The 21,436-nt window shown below is 48.2% G+C and overlaps 1 long non-coding RNA gene across 1 annotated transcript; it reads right to left on the reverse strand.

Annotated features, from left to right (window-relative positions):
- Positions 1-9,049: 9,049 nt before the first annotated feature.
- LOC136355074 (uncharacterized) lies at positions 9,050-11,553 on the reverse strand. The gene is made up of 2 exons (XR_010739146.1): positions 10,702-11,553; positions 9,050-10,490 (listed from the first exon to the last, which is right to left on the reverse strand). It is a non-coding gene; the product is annotated as an uncharacterized lncRNA (long non-coding RNA).
- Between the last annotated feature and the right edge of the window lie 9,883 nt (positions 11,554-21,436).

The raw sequence follows: 21,436 nt of genomic DNA on the forward strand, positions 1-21,436 counted from the left end.
AGTGCAATGGTTAAAAGAAACAGTAGCAGAATCAAGGTTACTGGCTGGCTAGACAGAGACCGGAAGTTCCGGGCCAAGAACACTGGAACTTCCGGCCTACAAAACTGAAGAACAGAGGATTTAACCAGGCCAGTGCATGTGACAAAATCCTATAGATCGGCAATCTACAAGGTAGCAGGAACAATTCTATCCAAAAGGTTTTCTCCCTAGGTTCACATATTTAGAGATCGGGGCAAAAACATGATGAACCAAAAGAGAAGATCAAAAGTGCTACCTAGAGAGGAGAAATCGCAAATCGATCGCGGGATGAACCTCCTAGCCACCAATGTAGTTGATTCCACGGAGAGGAATCAAATTTCCACGGTTTGAATAGAAAATCGCCGAGAGGAGCACTGTAGCGGCGGCTAGGGTTTGGGAATCAGGGAGGAGAAGAAGTGAGGAGAGAGAGAACAGGCTCGGGCTCCCCCGGGTATTTATACCCCCGACCCCCGGAAGTTCTGGACTGGGATGACCGGAACTTCCGGCCTGACAGAACAGAGGGCAGTCAGGCCCAAGTTCAAAGGAATAGATGAGAATTCAATGATTTAGAAATAAAAACCTATGAATATATAGAGACTTATGATGCATATGACCAGCCAACAATCAACATTACATAAGAATGGTCAATATACATCACAAGAAGGGATAAAAACCAAATTTTCTCAATAAAAACACACACAAAAAATTTTGCAAAATTTCACAAAAGGGTTTTTGGATAATAGAGGGAATGTTTGAGCTTTATTCCTAGTATCAAGACCATCTTCTACACAAGAAGTGATCTCAAGACACAAAAGCTCTTTTTTTTTTAATTTACATTTTAGTGACACATGTTTGGCTATGAATTAGCCAACCACCCATCAGCTAATGTTACGAGAGTCTAAGATATTGAGCTCACCCCTAAGCTCGCAAAATCTTTTCTCATCTAAAGGCTTGGTGAAAATGTCGGCTAATTGGGTCTTGGTTCTCACATGGTAAGACATATGTCTCATTTAGTCTCGTGATCTCTCAAAAAGTGGTGGCGAATATCTATGTGCTTGTTTCTTGAGCGTTGGGCGGGATTATTGGCTATTTTGATGGCACTCTCATTGTCACATAGGAGTGGGATCTTGGTAAAGTTGTAGCCAAAGTATTTTAGGGTTTGTTTCATCCAAAGGAGTTGGGCACAACAAGAATCGGCGGCGATATATTTGGCTTCGGCGGTGGATAAAGCAATGGAATTTTGCTTCTTGGAGAACCAAGAAACAAGGGACCGCCCAAGAAATTGACAAGTCCCGATTGTACTTTTTCTATGAACCTTACACCCGGCATAATCCGAATCGGAATAGCCCAAAAGCTCAAAGTCACAACCCTTAGGATACCACAAGCCAAGATTAGGAGTGTGAACTAAATATCTTAGAATTCTCTTGACGGCAATCAAATGGCACTCTTTAGGCTCCGCTTGAAAACGGGCACACATACACACACTAAGCATGATGTCGGGATGTCACGTCCTGATAAATTCATCCCGAAATAAAAATCATTTTCTAAAAGGAATAATAGAATTAATTAAAATTTGAAAAGAAATTGGCAAACACTAAAATACGTACAAGAAAAATTCAAATGTGGCCCGGAGAATTTTTGTTAAATTCTCCTTGGTCTAAAAAGAGCCCTCAAATTTTAGTGGAATTTTCAGAGCACAAATAATAATTATTAAGAAATAAACAAAGTTAAAATGAGTTTATAAAAAGAAAAACCCTAAAAAGTCTTTTCCCCCCCCTTCCCCTCTTGGGCCGGCTCGGCCCACCTCCCTCCCTCTCTCTCCTCTCCCCCGCGGCCCAATCGGCCTCCTCCCCGCGCGCGTGCCGCTGACGGGCGGGCCCGCCCGCCACCCTCGCTGACGGGTGGGGCCCACCCGTCATCCCCTACCTCGCGCCGCGCCCGCCGCCTCGCCCGTGCCCTAGCGCCGCCGCCGCCGCGGATTCCGCCGCATCCCGCCGCCCCCGCGCGCAATAAAGAGGGGGAAATCACTCCCCGTGATTCCCTCCCTCTTTCCCCCCCACTTTTCCCTATCTCTCTCTCTCTCTCGGATTCGTTTGGAAATCCTCCCGCAAACTTCGCCGGCGTCATTGATGGAGCCGAGATCGCCCGCGCCGGCCTCTCCTTCCTCCTCGTCGACGTCTCCTCCGGCAGCCCCTTCCGCCGCGCCCGTGCATCAGCCGGCGCTGCCGTCCCCTCCCTCGGCGTCGCCGCATCGCCCTCCACCCCGGCTGCTCCTCGGTTTCGCCGGAACGCCGTCGCAGCGCCGGCCTCTCCATCCTCTTCGTCGCCAGCGTCCTTTCGGCCGCCCCTTCCTCCTCCCCGGCTCGTCGGCTTGCTGCACCTCTACCATCTTCGGCATCGCAGCCGCGACGTCGTCCTCGGCCTCGCCTCCCCTCCGACCGAACACCGCCGGTGTCCGTCGTCGTCTTCACCGTTCATCCTCGCCGGCTCGCCGTCTCGCGGCGCCGCCTCCGTCGTCGGCATCGCAGCGGTGTGTTCCACGCCATCCTCGCCTCCGTGCAGCCGCTGCCGGCTGCCCTCGTCGTCTCCTCGCCGGCCCCGGTCGTCGTCGTCGTCGTCCTCTCGTCGTTCCCGGTCGTTGTGGCGTTCGTCCCTCCGTCAAGCCGTTCTCGTCCGCCGCCCGCGTTTCGTCAAGTGTGCAGCAGCCCCGTCGTCGTCTTCGTCCTCGCCTCCGCGTCGTCAAGCCTCGTGCCGGCCCTGTCTCGCCTTCGTCCCAGGATCGCCGCCGAAGTCATTCCCTCGCCGTCCGCCACGCCTGTTCGTCGTTGTTGTTCCCACGCCTCGTCGCGTGGTGGTAAGGATCCGTCCTCTCGCTGCCCTGTCCTCGTCCTTTTGGTGTCGCCCCGTACCCGTTGTGCGGTCGTCGACCCCGGTACCCGTGTACCGGTGTCGGTAGTCGTTCACGTGTGCGGGTGGTGACCGTGTAGTGTCCGTGTTAGTGTGTTCGCTCGGTAGCCGCGTGGTTTCCACGTGTGCAGCCCGCGTGGTGTCTTGTGGAGTCCGTTTGTCGGCTACTCGCCTCGGTTGACACACGGGGTCCGCTTCCGTCGACCTGTGGACCGTCTCTGTGTACCTGGTCTACCGCGGTCCTTTAGGTTGACATGTGGGGTCCGCATGTCAACAGCGCAGCCTTCCTGTCTTTTCCAGGCTAGCGCTTCGACATGTTTTATTGTTGCAAAGCTTAATTATAATAATCCGCAAATCTCCATATAACAGCACTAAACTTCGGATGATCATATCTTGGTCATACGAACTCCGAATCGACCCGTTCAAGTCTCTTAATGTTTGTTATAACCTAAAGAACCCTGTGCTTTCTTTTTATGTATTGTTATTGCTTCTTTATAGGCTTGTAGCTTTGCTTGTGTGCTTCGCGTAGTCTTCGTCGTTCCGGAGGTTCCCGAAGCGTGGTTTTCGGTCGTCGCCGAAGGTTCGGAAGGCCGTTCTCTCTGAGCAAGGCAAGTCACATCATCCTTGAACATATTGAATCCCAGTTTATAAAATTATTTTGATTTAAATTATTGCATTATCGCTTTATTTAAATTCCCGCGTTATCACTGTTTTATTTAGCCATGCCTATTTACCTTTGTTATGACCTTATTATTATTGCTATTGTTATTATTACCTTGTTCACCCTAGGAAAACAATACCCCAACTAGTGGGTACTCTATTCATGGTTCCACTAGTATGAATTTAGGTAGATGCTTCGCTGATTAAATAGGACAACATTAGGTGGTTTTTATAACTTTAGACTTTGGGAATTCTCATATCATTTGGACACTATGGAATGGTTGGCTTATGGTGGAATTGGACATACACCTCTCTTCCTCTTTCAAAACCCCTAAAACCTGTTTTCCGGTGGGGTTTGGGTGCATGCCAGTTGTGGGAAGTAGCACCCCGGCCACTATAAGAATTAAGCTCGGGCCTCTGTTGCAAAGCACTACCGTACTTCCACATGTCTAGTGGGTAAGGCTTAGTTTGTGGCTCAGTCTGGTTATAAACAAAAGTACACGGATGGAGATGGACGAAGTCGGGGGTCGATGGACATCTCTAGGACAAATGAAGGCTACACGAGCTGCGGCCCGGTAGTCGAGATGTCATGGCACAGGGCTGGTGTCCTGCTGCTAGGGGCTCAATCCTGCCTACCTGTCCCGGAGGTTCCGGCCGTAGGTGGGGTTGGGTCGGTACTCTTGTCTATGGCTAGGATGGGTTGGAAACTATGTCACGTCTTCCGTCCGTATACCATGGTGGTATGTGGCACGTGGTTACACGTGAGGAAGATGTGTCTTGTGGGTAAAGATGTACACCTCTGATCAGAGTATAATCTATTCGAATAGCCGCGCCCTCGGTTATGGGCAAGCCGAGCAATGTACCCAAGTCAGTGTTTTAATTCTTAAAATTTGCTCAATAACTAAAATGTGGAATGGTTGGCCTGGGTTGGCTTGGGACGAGCTGGGACCCAGGGTTGGGTTGCCAGTTCGGTCTGGATCATCGTAGGCCTTGGGTTAAGGCAGGTTCGTGAGGGTTCACGGCCTTGATTAATAATACTGTGTAGCTCTAGGATCGTCTTTATAAAATGGCTTTGGGCAACTAAGTGACTTTTAAATGCTGTTTTCTGCATAACTTAACCCCTATATCATTACCCCTTGTACCCCCTTGCATTAGTCGTGCATCTGCCGGTGTGGCTTGCTGAGTACTGTGGTTGTACTCATTCTTGCTCTATCTTTCTCCCCCCTTCAGTAAGAGATGCTTTGGAGAAGAAGTCTTAGGTGGAGTCTTGGCTTATACCCCAGTTGAGCGCCTGTGAAGATGGAGCCGTAGGCCCGCTAGTCCGCTGCTTTTTATTTTTGATTGTCAGGCCTTAAGTGCCTTTGTAATAATGTAAATATTATCGATATAATAAAGATGTGTCTTTTATATCATGTTTGTATGGTGTACCCTGGCTTTTCCTGGGACGGGGATTAATACACTAGCGTTCGGGAAAATGCAATTTTCTCGGTCGCGACAAGCTGGTATCAGAGCCATCTCGACTGTAGGATAAGCCAAGTGGATAAAACCTAAGGACATATTTTATAAATAAAACTATTTGCGAAAGTTCCTCTTTTTCTTCTTCCCCTAATGCTATTTGCAAAAGGTTTACCCTTTTCTTCCTTCTTCAAATTTCAACTAGTACTAGATGGTCAGGTCAGTGAAGAAGAAGACATCGTCAGTTGTTCGCCGAAGCTCCGGAAGACTGCAGGATCCGCTAGCGAAGTGGAGGAAGCAGTGAAGCCAGCTGTGAAGGAGTGAAGATCTTGGAGAACCCGTCGCAGAACCTAAGCCACCCTATAGGGTAGTGTTGTTAGTCGTGTGTTCCTTGCTTGTGTGTGTAGCGCGTGGTTTGCATCGGTGGGTTGTGATGTAACCATGCTAGGTTGTTTGCTTAATCAACTTGCAGAATAAGTGAAACAAACAACATATCAACAAGAAGAGTTAGTTCCTTTAAGGTCTTGTCCCTAGTTCTGGTCCATTCTTTCCTTGTCTGCTTCCCCTCTCAACCTCTACCTTGTGACAGATGGATAACACTGGTAACAAAGGCTATGGGAATGATGGATCCGATGACTCAAGAACCCAAGCCAGTGGGAATGAGAAAAGCATCAACAAAACCTCACCAGAGCTAATCCAAATTGTGGTTAACCAAACCAACATGTTGGCAACAGCCTTTCAACTATTACAGAATTGGAACAACCCAGCAGGGACAACCAACGTTCAAGTACCTACAGTCCAGCAACAGTGCAAGTTATCAGAATTTCTCAAAACTGAGCCTCCAACCTTTGCCATTGCCGTCGATCCTATGGAAGCCAGTGATTGGTTGCGCACAATCGAGAAGAAGCTAGGGTTGATTCAGTGCACCGACCAGGAGCGGGTTGGCTTCGCAACTCCTCAGCTGGTTGGACCGGCTTCAGAGTGGTGGGATAGCTACGAAGCATCACGGCCAGAAGGACATACCATCACCTGGAACGAGTTTTCATCTGTATTCAGGAGATCACATGTTCCCGCAGGAATGATCACATTAAGAAAATGAGAGTTTCGCTATCTGAAGCAAGGAGATTTGACCGTCACAAAGTACCTGCACGAGTTCTATCGTTTGGCTCACTATGCACCAGAAGATGTGGAAACAGATGAAGACAAACAAGAGAAGTTTCTCCAGGGGTTAAAAGATGAGCTTGCAGTGCAACTCCTTCTAGAGGATTACTAAGATTTTGAGAAACTTGTGGACAAAGCCATGCAACTCGAAAGTGAGCATAATCGGATGACGAACTGCAAGAGGAGGATTGTCAACATCCCAGTATTTCCATGTGGTAACCAAAGACAGCGCACTGAGCCACTTCAGATCACCGGATCTTCTGTTGTGCATCAAGAGTTCCTGCCCCAAGAAGATGGACGCAATGCAGACAACAACACTAGCAATACTAATGATGATGATACCACCAACAACCATGGTTCTTGCCTCATTAGCGACCACTCGAATAAAGCGTGCAATGTCAGTAGCATTCACCAAGATGTCAACGATAGTATCAATGTTGGAATCCAGAATGACAACCTTAGCAATTTTGACACTGAGAAAGACTCCAATGGTGATAGCAACTATGGTACCACTGATGCCAATGTTAGCAAGGATTTCCAACCACCAATTCCAACTCCAAGTCAAAATGATCGTCCCCAGATGGACAGCTCAACAAAGAAGACGTTGATTTGTTACAACTGCAAAGAACCAGGTCATTTCTCTAGAGATTGTCCACAGCCGAAGCGTAACCTACGCCATCACTCCGGCCATTATGCAAGAAGAAGACAAGTCACTCGCCTTGTGGTCACTGGAGCAAACGCCATACCTGTGAGGCCTCGAGTTAATCATAACCCATAGTAGAAACAATGTACCGATGTTAAGCATCTTCCCTTTTTGTTTAAGGTAGTGCCTTGTATTCATGTAATAAGGGAGAAATGTGTAATACAGACAAGTTCTATTAGGATTCTTTTGGAAGATGCGGATATGTGATTATGTGTATAATTGCTTACTGATAAAGGAGACCTAGGGTCTCATTTCAGAGGAATCATATACTAATCTCGAGTTAATAACCAACCTGTTGATGGCGAAGAAAATCAAGTGATCAACCAAAGAGACATTTGTTTGGACTAAGAGTTTCAGATGTGTCTTCTTCGGATCAAAGGCAACAATCGTCAGTCTAGCTTTTGACGAACTACTTCAAGGTTTCTCTGAAAGGCAGCAAGCCAAAGGACCTCATCGTCCCCAGAAGCGTCCGCAATCCACATTAAAGAATACCACCTGTTAGAGATAAGCCGAAAGAAGATTGATAAAAGAGATTGGCAAAGATGTTCTCTAGCATGAAAGAAGTAGGCCGAAAGGTGATTGATAAACAGAAACATGCTCTGCATCGCTCAAGGAAGACCCCTGATTGTAATTGCCCCGCAACAGTCACCTTGTCATTAAGTAAGCAAGATGACCTGGGTAAAAGTGTTTCTATGAAGGCAAAGAGTGAAATCTTCAACTCGGTATCAGATGCTACACGGAGTGAAAAGTGCAAGCACCGGTTACCAGGCAATGCCATGTCTTGGGAGATGATCCAATGGGAAAGAACACATCAAGGTTAAAGGTATAAAGGAATACGTTGAATGCTAACTGAGGACAACCTGAAGATAATAATGGGAAGTAAACTGAATGTAAAGAAAGTGAATCCGAGTTGCTTGTTCGTGAGAGCTATTCCCAGTTATGAATCAAGTGATATGTTCGAAGATAATCTATAGAGGTCAGATTAAAAGCACATCTAACAACGAAGCCTCAGATTTGGCAGGATAATGATTAGACAATAACAAATCCAGCAATAAAGCCATTTGGGAAGACGTCAAAGTATGTCAAGTGGGATAAGTTGGTTCTCTTGGGAAGCATAATTCAAAGGCAAAGTTATCGACCCTTGCATCAAATAGCAGAAGTAGCTATTACCCGGAGACCGGGAAAGCTAATATGAGGCAGTTGGTGGCAAGTTAGAAGTGAATGACAAGCACGATATTCTTATGATGACAAATATGGTATCCTAGTAATGACAAGCTAGTGTTGACGCATGACATGAAGTGGTAACTTGTATGAGGTTGACTCCGAAGGTATGAATCATGAGAAGTTCTGGAGCGGAAGCATCATTAAACTACCGCAACCTAGTCTGAGTCAGCTAAAAGGTGCGCCCTGGTTCAAGTCAGGTGAAGAGAAGATTCCATCCGCAACAGGAGGTCGAGCCAAGCAGTCCAGAGTGGAGAAGTTTTGCTAGGCAAGTTCGTTATAGAAGACGCGACGGAAGAAGTCAAACAAGAAGAGAAGACCGCCCAACCTATCTTCATGCTAGCCTCCTCGAATCTCGGGGACGAGATTCTTGTAAGGGGGGTGGATTTGTCACGTCCTGATAAATTCATCCCGAAATAAAAATCATTTTCTAAAAGGAATAATAGAATTAATTAAAATTCGAAAAGAAATTGGCAAACACTAAAATACGTACAAGAAAAATTCAAATGTGGCCCGGAGAATTTTTGTTAAATTCTCCTTGGTCTAAAAAGAGCCCTCAAATTTTAGTGGAATTTTCAGAGCACAAATAATAATTATTAAGAAATAAACAAAGTTAAAATGAGTTTATAAAAAGAAAAACCCTAAAAAGTCTTTTCCCCCCTTCCCCTCTTGGGCCGGCTCGGCCCACCTCCCTCCCTCTCTCTCCTCTCCCCCGCGGCCCAATCGGCCTCCTCCCCGCGCGCGTGCCGCTGACGGGCGGGCCCGCCCGCCACCCTCGCTGACGGGTAGGGCCCACCCGTCATCCCCTACCTCGCGCCGCGCCCGCCGCCTCGCCCGTGCCCTAGCGCTGCCGCCGCCGCGGATTCCGCCGCATCCCGCCGCCCCCGCGCGCAATAAAGAGGGGGAAATTGTCACGCCCAGAAATTCACTAGTAATTTCCGAACTTATTTGTGCATAAAATCCTCGTCCAGGAATCAGCCGAGGTACACAAACTGACAATTTAATATACAGAATCATCAATAATAGTGTTACATACTTTCAAAAGAAAAGAAAACTGCAGCGGAATTACGGTCTAGCGAAGGTCCGGCTCCACTCCCACAGGCAGCTCAACTGGGGTATAAGCCAAACGTCTTCTCCTTCTGGATCCTTTTTCTTCAACTGAGGTTGATTGATTATTGCAAGAATGAGCATATGACATACTCAACAAGCCACACAGCAAATATGCAAGTGCACAAGGATACCAAAGGATGGCATAATATAGGCTCATTTGCAAAAGCAGCATTTAGCAAAACATTTAAGAGGAGTAAAACAGTGGAGTAATTAATCAGAAATTTTAATCAACACTGAACAGCACACCCATGCTGCACAGGCCCAACCATCCTGAACAACCATACCCGGCTGTACAGATCTAACTCCAAACCAGGAGCTAAGCAAATTATTACCAGATATAACATCCATAATTATTGTGAGAGGTGTGAGACTAATCACGAAAAACATTGCTCAACCCGCCCATAACCGCGGGCACGGCTATTCGAATAGTTTTACTCTGGCCAGAGGTGTACCACTGTACCCACAAGACACAGCCTCCTCATCATGTCTACCATGCGTCGCGATACTGGAAAGTACCCGAATAGAGGCTGTGACAATACCCTTTGCACAACACAACTCACCACAGTGCACCATTCCTGGATCATAATCACCCCCTCTATAAATATAACCAGAGGCATGGACTCCCCAGCGACCCCCACGGACTTCTCGCCGCTTCTCAGTCTGGTGCCCCGCAATGAATCATGCTATACAGAAGGTAAAGCCGTTGCCCATGCTGGCTTGTGGTTGGTACGGTTAATGTTTCACAACAGTAGCTCGTGAACCGGTCCTTAATTGTCATGAGCACGACCTTCAAAACCATGTGCTCACAACCCACCATTGTCAAGTTTTAGTTATCAATTAATTATCATAACACGATTAACCATCGTGAGCTACGATTAAACCATCATTAAACAATGAGTCATAAGTTATCCCAATAGTGTGCTAATGTTTCTAAGCATGGCTAAGCAATCATATCTAATATCTAGCTGAACCAATATATAAAGCTCAACTAGTCAAGTTATAATAACCCAAGGTATCAAGGAATAAAGTAATCAATGCAAATTGGCCATAACAAAGGAATAGGTTCACACCACCCGGTGACATTCGAAAATAAATGCACAGTTGAAATAAATAGAGAATTTAAATATAGGATCAACATGCTCAAAGGATTGTGTTTAGGGTCTGTGTGACTTGCCTTGCAATAATCGGTCTTCAATTAATCTTATTGAATACTTCCGGCGCACTCACGAACCTTCGCAACGACGGAAACGACAAACTAACACGCAAAACGAAGAAAAAGACTAATAAAAACCAAATAAACAGTACATATAAAGTAAACAAACATGTAGATCCTGATTTTAGATGAATTTAGCAACTTGAACCACTCAAAACCGAGTTACGATGATTTAGTTATGAATTTCCGAAGATTTAATCTATTAGAAAAACAGGAAAAAGAAAAAAAACGATGATGACGTCATGATGATGACCTCATCAATGGCCGAACCAAGATGGCGACCTCGCCGGAGATTGGATGGTCGGCTGCGACTTTGGAGGACAAGAACACGTAGAGGACGACGAGACGAACCCAACGGTACCCACCCTCGAACCAAACGACGAACGACGACGGCCGGCGACGAGGTCTAGCGGCGGCGCGGCTTCGGTCGACGGCGGCGACGGGGCTGCGGTGGTGGGCGGCTTCGGGGAGATAGCGGCCGGGCTTCTCCACCCTCCCGCGCACCTAACGGTGGTAACGGCGACCGGCGGCGACGACGGAGGCGGCGGCGCGACGCGGATGGAGCTCGGCCGGCGACGACGGCGGGGTGGAGCACGTGGCGGCGGCGCTACGAGGCACGGGAGACCACGGGAGAGGGGGCAAACGAAAGAGGAGGACTAGGGGGTCCTATTTATAGCCTTGGATTGAAGAGATCGGACTCCTCCCGCAAGAAATCGATCCGGGAAATCAAAAACTCGGTTTTGGAGATAAACTCGAAAACGAGTTCGATTCGGATAAGATACTCAACGATTAGCTCCGATTTTTGGGGGTAAAGATAGAGGAGGATAAGAGGAATATTTCCCCTCAACTAATTTTAGAAAAACACAAGGGGAAAGGTCAGATTTGGAGGAGAAAAACCGAGCCAAATCGGTCTCAGTTCGGCTGCTAGAGGTAGAAGATAAACAGTGTCGAGGGAGGCAAATTAGACTTTTCGTCTTGGGCTGGCTGAAAACAAAGCAAAGAAAGAAAGAGAAGGGGGAAGCTCGGCTGGGCCGACTTGGGCTGCACGGCCGTGCAGACAAAAGAGGGAGATGGGCTGGAAAGGGCCCAAGACTAGGAAGAGGATTATTATTACTTTTCCAATTAAATTAATCAATGAAATGATCTTTAAATTGTTAAAAATACTTCCTATGCTCAAATAATTCCAAGAAAAATCTTGAACATACTTGGACACCCAAAGTATTTAACAATATTAAAAAAAGACCATTTAATGATTAATTTAATATGTGGGTAATTACTGAAATGCTCTTTGTATGATTAAAAATTAAGAATTGAGCTCCGAAACATCTGAGAAAATTTCAGAGAGTGTAATTAATCATGGAGAATTTAATCAAAATTAAATCCATCCATGCTTTATATTTAGGAAATTTTATTTCCCACATTTAACTTCACTTGTAAATTAATGAACATTTAATATAAATTCTAATAATAATTTATTAAATAATTTATAAATCCTGAAACAAAAATCAGGATGTGACAGAAATCACTCCCCGTGATTCCCTCCCTCTTTCCCCCCCACTTTTCCCTCTCGCTCTCTCTCTCGGATTCGTTTGGAAATCCTCCCGCAAACTTCGCCGGCGTCATTGATGGAGCCGAGATCGCCCGCGCCGGCCTCTCCTTCCTCCTCGTCGACGTCTCCTCCGGCAGCCCCTTCCACCGCGCCCGTGCATCAGCCGGCGCTGCCGTCCCCTCCCTCGGCGTCGCCGCATCGCCCTCCACCCCGGCTGCTCCTCGGTTTCGCCGGAACGCCGTCGCAGCGCCGGCCTCTCCATCCTCTTCATCGCCAGTGTCCTTTCGGCCGCCCCTTCCACCTCCCCGGCTCGTCGGCTTGCTGCACCTCTACCATCTTCGGCATCGCAGCCGCGACGTCGTCCTCGGCCTCGCCTCCCCTCCGACCGAACACCGCCGGTGTCCGTCGTCGTCTTCACCGTTCATCCTCGCCGGCTCGCCGTCTCGCGGCGCCGCCTCCGTCGTCGGCATCGCAGCGGTGTGTTCCACGCCATCCTCGCCTCCGTGCAGCCGCTGCCGGCTGCCCTCGTCGTCTCCTCGCTGGCCCCGGTCGTCGTCGTCGTCGTCCTCTCGTCGTTCCCGGTCGTTGTGGCGTTCGTCCCTCCGTCAAGCCGTTCTCGTCTGCCGCCCGCGTTTCGTCAAGTGTGCAGCAGCCCCGTCGTCGTCTTCGTCCTCGCCTCCGCGTCGTCAAGCCTCGTGCCGGCCGTGTCTCGCCTTCGTCCCAGGATCGCTGCCGAAGTCGTTCCCTCGCCGTCCGCCGCGCCCGTTCGTCGTTGTCGTTCCCACGCCTCGTCGCGTGGTGGTAAGGATCCGTCCTCTCGCTGCCCCGTCCTCGTCCTTTTGGTGTCGCCCCGTACCCGTTGTGCGGTCGTCGACCCCGGTACCCGTGTACCGGTGTCGGTAGTCGTTCACGTGTGCGGGTGGTGACCGTGTAGTGTCCGTGTTAGTGTGTTCGCTCGGTAGCCGCGTGGTTTCCACGTGTGCAGCCCGCGTGGTGTCTAGTGGAGTCCGTTTGTCGGCTACTCGCCTCGGTTGACACACGGGGTCCGCTTCCGTCGACCCGTGGACCGTCTCTGTGTACCTGGTCTACCGCGGTCCTTTAGGTTGACATGTCGGGTCCGCATGTCAACAGCGCAGCCTTCCTGTCTTTTCCAGGCTAGCGCTTCCACATGTTTTATTGTTGCAAAGCTTAATTATAATAATCCGCAAATCTCCATATAACAGCACTAAACTTCGGATGATCATATCTTGGTCATACGAACTCCGAATCGACCCGTTCAAGTCTCTTAATGTTTGTTATAACCTAAAGAACCCTGTGCTTTCTTTTTATGTATTGTTATTGCTTCTTTATAGGCTTGTAGCTTTGCTTGTGTGCTTCGCGTAGTCTTCGTCGTTCCGGAGGTTCCCGAAGCGTGGTTTTCGGTCGTCGCCGAAGGTTCGGAAGGCCGTTCTCTCTGAGCAAGGCAAGTCACATCATCCTTGAACATATTGAATCCCAATTTATAAAATTATTTTGATTTAAATTATTGCATTATCGCTTTATTTAAATTCCCGCGTTATCACTGTTTTATTTAGCCATGCCTATTTACCTTTGTTATGACCTTATTATTATTGCTATTGTTATTATTACCTTGTTCACCCTAGGAAAACAAAACCCCAACTAGTGGGTACTCTATTCATGGTTCCACTAGTATGAATTTAGGTAGATGCTTCGCTGATTAAATAGGACAACATTAGGTGGTTTTTATAACTTTAGACTTTGGGAATTCTCATATCATTTGGATACTATGGAATGGTTGGCTTATGGTGGAATTGGACATACACCTCTCTTCCTCTTTCAAAACCCCTAAAACCTGTTTTCCGGTGGGGTTTGGGTGCATGCCAGTTGTGGGAAGTAGCACCCTGGCCACTATAAGGATTAAGCTCGGGCCTCTGTTGCAAAGCACTACCGTACTTCCACATGTCTAGTGGGTAAGGCTTAGTTTGTGGCTCAGTCTGGTTATAAACAAAAGTACACGGATGGAGATGGACGAAGTCGGGGGTCGATGGACATCTCTAGGACAAATGAAGGCTACACGAGCTGCGGCCCGGTAGTCGAGATGTCATGGCACAGGGCTGGTGTCCTGCTGCTAGGGGCTCAATCCTGCCTACCTGTCTCGGAGGTTCCGGCCGTAGGTGGGGTTGGGTCGGTACTCTTGTCTATGGCTAGGATGGGTTGGAAACTATGTCATGTCTTCCGTCCGTATACCGTGGTGGTATGTGGCACGTGGTTACACGTGAGGAAGATGTGTCTTGTGGGTAAAGATGTACACCTCTGATCAGAGTATAATCTATTCGAATAGCCGCGCCCTCGGTTATGGGCAAGCCGAGCAATGTACCCAAGTCAGTGTTTTAATTCTTAAAATTTGCTCAATAACTAAAATGTGGAATGGTTGGCCTGGGTTGGCTTGGGACGAGCTGGGACCCAGGGTCGGGTTGCCAGTTCGGTCTGGATCATCGTAGGCCTTGGGTTAAGGCAGGTTCGTGAGGGTTCACGGCCTTGATTAATAATACTGTGTAGCTCTAGGATCGTCTTTATAAAATGGCTTTGGGCAACTAAGTGACTTTTAAATGCTGTTTTCTGCATAACTTAACCCCTATATCATTACCCCTTGTACCCCCTTGCATTAGTCGTGCATCTGCCGGTGTGGCTTGCTGAGTACTGTGGTTGTACTCATTCTTGCTCTATCTTTCTCCCCCCTTCAGTAAGAGAAGCTTTGGAGAAGAAGTCTTAGGTGGAGTCTTGGCTTATACCCCAGTTGAGCGCCTGTGAAGATGGAGCCGTAGGCCCGCTAGTCCGCTGCTGTTTATTTTTGATTGTCAGGCCTTAAGTGCCTTTGTAATAATGTAAATATTATCGATATAATAAAGATGTGTCTTTTATATCATGTTTGTATGGTGTACCCCGGCTTTTCCTGGGACGGGGATTAATACACTAGCGTTCGGGAAAATGCAATTTTCTCGGTCGCGACACGGGACGAGATGCACATAAGTAAAGCAAAGATCCTATCATGGAGCGATATACCTTTTGGTCCACACATTTACCATTATCGTTGTGGTCTAGGTGGCCATTAGTAGGCATGGGCGTCTTGATAGGTTTGGCATCCTCCATCCCAAACTTCTTGAGTATGTCTTTCACATACTTGGTTTGAGAGATGAAGGTGCCCTCTTGTGCTTGCTTCACTTGTAGCCCGAGGAAGAAGGTCAACTCGCCCATCATAGACATCTCGAACCTTTTAGTCATGATACTACTAAATTCTTCACAAAAAGAGGCATTAGTAGAACCAAATATTATGTCATCGACTTAAATTTGGCATATGAATAAATCACTCTTATATTTTTTAGTGAAGAGAGTAGTGTCCGCCTTTCCAATTTTAAAACCATTCTTCAAAAGAAAATCTCGGAGACATTCATACCAAGCTCTAGGGGCTTGATTAAGCCCGTAGAGCGCCTTGTGGAGCTTGTACAAATGGTTTGGCAACTTTGGATCCTCGAACCCCGGTGGTTGCTCCACATAGACCAACTCAGAGATAGGTCCATTGAGAAAGGCACTCTTGACATCCATTTGGAATAACCTGAAATCATGGTGAGCGGCATAGGCTAAAAGAATTCTAATTGGCTCAAGGCGAGCGACAGGTGCGAAGGTTTCACCAACATCGTGGCCCTCGACTTGGGTGAACCCTTGCGCAACTAACCGGGCTTTGTTCCTTACAACCACCTCATGTTCATCTTTCTTGTTGCGAATGATCCACTTGGTGCCGATGACATTTTGCTTGGGTCTCTCCACCAAAGTCCATACTTGGTTGCGAGTGAAGTTATTTAACTCCCCTTGCATGGCCATCACCCAATCCGGATCACCAAGCGCATCTTCCACCCTGGTTGGTTCCAAAGAAGAGACAAACGAGAAGTGTTGACAAAAACTTGGGACACGAGAGCGAGTAGTTACCCCTTTTCTTATGTCACCAAGTATGTTGTCGACGGGATGATCTCTTTGGACAGTGTGATGTATCCTTGGATGGTGCACTGGGGGACCTGAGCCTGATCAGTATGCTCTAAAGTGCCCGCAGCATCGATCCCATCCACTTGTGCCGTTGGCACGTTTTCACTGCCACTGGTCCGGAGGTTCCAGACTGTAGAACCCGGAACTTCCGGAGGTTCTGATCAATAGGACCCGGAACTTTCAGCTCAGCAAAGACAGCACTTGTAGGGCTATTGGATGTCGATGACGGAGGTTGATCCCTATCTTGTTGGTCATCCTGCGTCTCGACTGGTCGTATGTCTCCAATAGCCTTAGTGCCTATAGCTTTACTTGGATCCACATCACCTACAACATGTACAACAACTTACGCTCCTTGGGAGCCATTAGATTCATCAAATGTCACATCCCTAGTGACTTCAACAATACCGGAGGTTTTGTTGAAGACACGATAGGCATGTGCATTTGATTCATAGCCAAGTAAGAATCCCTCATCCACCTTAGGTGAGAACTTAGATGAGCGAGGCCTCTTACTTAAAATAAAACATTTGCTCCCAATGACACGAAAATATGAAACATTAGGCTTCTTACCACTCAAGAGCTCATATGAAGTTTTTTTTAGGATCTTGTGGAGGTACAAGCGGTTGATGGCATGACATGTGGTACTTACGGCCTCCGCCCAAAAGACATCCGAAGTCTTGTACTCATCAAGCATTGCCCTTGCGGCTTCAATAAGGGTTCGGTTCTTCCTCTCAACAATGCCGTTTTGGGGAGGATCATAGGGGGCGGAGAACTCGTGCTTGATTCCTTCTTCATCAAGAAATTCCTCCACTTGAGTGTTCTTGAATTCTCCTCCATTGTCACTTCGCACCCTCTTGATAGTGAGATCATAGAGGTTTTGGGCTTGCTTTGCGAAGCGCTTGAAGACATCTTGAGCTTCTCTTTTGTCATGGAGAAAGTACACCCAAGTGAAGCGTGAAAAATCATCAACAATGACGAAACCATACTTGTTACCTCCAATGCTTATGTAGGCCACGGGCCCAAATAAATCCACATGAAGAAGCTCGAGTGGTCTTGTTGTAGTCATGATGTTTTTTATAGGATGTGGACTGCCAACTTGCTTCCCGGCTTGGCAAGCACTACACACACGATCGAGACCCATTACCTTTCCTTTACCATCATGTCCAAAGACAATATTTTCACGACTTCCACCCTCCTCATTAAGACTTGTAAACATACTCCTCTCTCCCATCATATGATTGGTGCAGCCACTGTCCACAACCCAACTTGAGCCACTGGAGGAGTATGCCTACAAAAGAAATCAAGCTTGGGATTTAGGAACCCAAACTTGTCTAAGTTTGGGTCCCTTGATGTTAGTCACCAAAGCCTTTGGCACCCACACACAAGTACGGTACTCATCATTGTAATTCCCATTGAAATAAGCAACCACTTTGCCCTCTGAATTTTTGAAAATTACATATGAATCATAGTAAAGACCCTCTAGCCAGAACTTCCTGCCATTATACCCGGAACTTCCGGTTAGTCCGTTCGGCCTATCAGAAGCCCGGAACTTCCTGACAAAATGTCCGGAACTTCCTGTCTTACAGGGCAGGAACTTCCGGTCATTTTGCTCGGAACTTCCGGGTGTCTGACCAGTGAGGGGACAAGTCACCTCACTTGCTTGTGGAGCTTTTCCTTCTCTCACAAACATCAAGCATTCTTTCCCATTTACCATCACACGCTTAGACACATGACTTCCACCAGAAAACCCGAGCCCATGTCCATCCTTGTTAGGATGAGCGGTGATGGTCTTGTAAAGGGCATCTTTTGAATGATATGTCTTCACGCATCCATATTTCACCAATGTGCCCAATTGTCACGACCGGAAATAACCCAACGGGCGTTCCTTACGTGCGTGCATTATTTCTTGTCCCAGGAGGCAAGGTACACCAAAAGTTGATACAATTCAGAGTTTAACAAGCGGAAGCGTAATTAATTAATTTATTACATGGGCGGCGAAGACCCAGCACACAAGAAGACAAACGAAAAACAGCGGAAGACTAGGGCGATGACCACAGGCGCTTGACGGCAGGCACGAGCTAGACACCAAAGCCTTCATCTTCCAGGGGCTCCTCTTCTGGGTTTGGGCAAAATTGAGCAAGACTGAGTACAACCACCGTACCCAACAAGACACACCCACAAGTGCAGAATAAATGCAAGGGAGTACAAGGGGGTTAAAATATAAAGGGTTAGGGTTTGCAGTAAACAGCATTAAAAGACACTTAGTTGCTCAAAGCTATTTTGTATACACGATTCTAGAGCTAAACAATATTATTAATCAAGGCCATGAACCCACACGAACCTGCCTTAACCCAAGGCCTACGATGATTCAGACCGAACTGGCAACCCGACCCTGGGTCCCAGCTCGTCCCAAGCCAACCCAGGCCAACCATTCCACATTTTAGTTGTTAAGCAGGTTTTAAGAATTAAAAACACTAACTTGGGTACATTGCTCGGCTTGCCCATAACCGAGGGCACGGCTATTCAAATAGATTATACTCTGATCAGAGGTGTACATCTTTACCCACAAGACATATCTTCCTCAGATGTAACCACGTGCCACATACCACCACGGTATACGGACGGAAGACGTGACATAGTTTCCAACCCATCCTAGCCATAGACAAGAGTACCGACCCAACCCCACCTACGGCCGGAACCCCCAGGACAGGTAGGCAGGACTGAGCCCCTAGCAGCAGGACACCGGCCCTGTGCCATGACATCTCGACTACCGGGCCGCAGCTCGTGTAGCCTTCATTTGTCCTAGAGATGTCCATCGACCCCCGACTTCGTCCATCTCCATCCGTGTACTTTTGTTTATAACCAGACTGAGCCACAAACTAAGCCTTACCCACTAGACATGTGGAAGTACGGTAGTGCTTTGCAACAGAGGCCCGAAGACCGGTCCTTATATGGCCGAGATGCTACTATCAAAACCATGCACCCCGAGCCCAGCCTAAAACCATTTTGAGGGTTTTGCATAGAGGGGGAGGTGTGAATCCAATTCCACAATAATCCATCCATTCCATGGTGTCCAGGTGATGAGAATATTCCCAAAGTCTAGAGTTGTAAAACCACCCAATGTTACCTAATTAACCAGCGAAGCATCTACCTAAAATCATACTAGTGGTACCATGAGTAGAGTGTCCACTAGTTGGGGTTTTGTTTAATCTAGGGTGAACAAGGTAATAATATCAATAACAATAATAATAAGGTCATAACAAAGGTAAATAGGCATGGCTAAATAAAACAGTGATAACGCGGGAATTTAAGTAAAGCGATAATGCAATAATTTAAATCAAAATAATTTTATAAACTAGGATTCAATGTGCTTAAGGATGATGTGACTTGCCTTGGTCACTTTCCCAAACGTCGGCTTCAACCTCCACGAAGAGCGGATCTTCCGAAGCTGCAGCGTCTACACGACCAACGGTAAAGAAAAGGCTTTTACTCTAATAAACTCTATATAACCAGCAGGAACAAAGCACAAAAATGGGTTCTTGACTTCTTAAGGAAAAATTAGAGACTTGAACGGTCCAATTTCGAGTTCAAATGGCCAAGTTATGGCCATTTGAAGTTTATATGCTCTTTAAATGAATATTTGCGACTTTCTTCATTTAAATTTTAATTTAAAAAGGGTTTATTGCGTCAGCCGAGGGGGAGGGGCGCGCGGACCGGGTCCACGGGAGTGGGGCCCACGCGGCAGCCTCACGGTCCACGGTGGACCGGGCGCACCCGGCTCGCACCGGCCAGCGCCATGGCCCCCACACGTCAGCCGCACCCGAGGGCGCGGGCGGCTGACGGCCGGGCCCCACGCAGCAGCCACTCGGCGCGCACGAGGGCGGCCACGCCGGCGCGGTCGGCGGGAGGCGGCGCGCCCGCGCCCCGAGGGTCGCCGCCGGCAACCACCGACGCGGCGGAGCGGCGGCCGAGAGAGGGGAGGGAAGGGGGAAAGGAGGCGTCGGTCCACGGCTCACCCCGGGGTGACGGCGGCGACGGAGGGGGCGGTCGGAGCGGAGGGAGGAGGCGGCGCGGCTCGGGTCGACGGGGTCGACGGCGTTCCGGTGGTCGGCGACCGAAACGGAGAGGTGGACGAGGTCGGCGAGGATGCGGCGAAGCCGAAGGAGGCGGCGCCGAGGTGGGAGGCGGTCCAGGGCGACGACGGCGGCAGACCGGAGCTCGGCGGCGACGGCGGAGAGAGAGAGCGATGTCGCGGGCTCGAATCCGGCGAGGAGGAAGGGCGGCGAGAGGCGCAAACGGACGGAGGAGGTGCAGGGAGGGTTTAAATAGGGTTGGAAGGGGGAGAGAGCGGCCGGAGGGGAAGGAAACCGGCGCGGGAGGTCCGGCCACCATCAATGGTACAGGTGAGATTTGCGGGGGCAAATCCGCCCGTTTGAACGCGAGAGAGAGAGGGAAAAATGGGGGGAAAGGGAGAGGGGATCACGGGGAGTAATTCCCCCCACTTTATTGCACGCGGGGACGGCGGGAGGCGGCGGGATTCGCGGCGGCGGCGGCGCTAGGGCGCGGGGGAGGCGGCGGGAGCGGCGGGAGGAAGGGGATGACGGGTGGGCCCCACCCGTCAGCGATGGTGGCGGGCGGGCCCGCCCGTCAGCGGCGCGCGCGCGGGGAGAGGCCGGATGGGCCGCGGGGAGAGGAGAGAGAGAGAGGGGGGGAGAGATGGGCCGGGCCGGCCCAAGAGAGGGAAGGGGGACTTTTTAGGGTTTTTTGTTTTTTATAAAACCTTTTTAACTTTGTTTATTTCTTAACACTTATTATTTGAGCTCTGAAAATTCCACTAAAATTTATTTACGTATTTTAGGCTTTTAGGAAATATACAAAAATCCTCTAAGTATTATTTGACTTTTAACTTTGCACATTTTAATTGTTGGAGGCTTTCACACGGATTTTAATTATTCTAGGCATAATTTAGAGGATATATTTTAGGGTCGTTTTGGGACGTGACACCAATCTTTCATTCTCTTTCTTAAGAGCTTGCATAGCATCAACATTAGTAGCATAAGAGTTCAAATCAATATTGTAACACCTAGCACAACCATTGCTAGTAGATGGGTTGGAAGAATTAGAAACCACATTTGGTTGAGAAGTGCTATTCCAAAGAGTGTCAAATTGAACTTCAAGATCTTTATGACTTTTGTCTAAACTAGCAAATTTCTCTTGAAGAGTTTCATTGACATCCCTACGGCTAGCTAGAGAACCATTAGCCAAATTAAGCTCATTAGCTAGTTGTTCATTTTTAGCACATTCTTTAGCTAGGCTCTCCTCTAAGGCAAGGTTTCTTTTCTTCTCAAGAATAAGTAATTCTTCTTGCCTTTCGAGAGATTGTTCTTTACTATCCAAAGCTCTC

The sequence above is a fragment of the Oryza sativa genome, chromosome 2 (assembly GCF_034140825.1).
Source record: "Oryza sativa Japonica Group chromosome 2, ASM3414082v1".
Taxonomy (NCBI): Eukaryota; Viridiplantae; Streptophyta; class Magnoliopsida; order Poales; family Poaceae; genus Oryza; species Oryza sativa.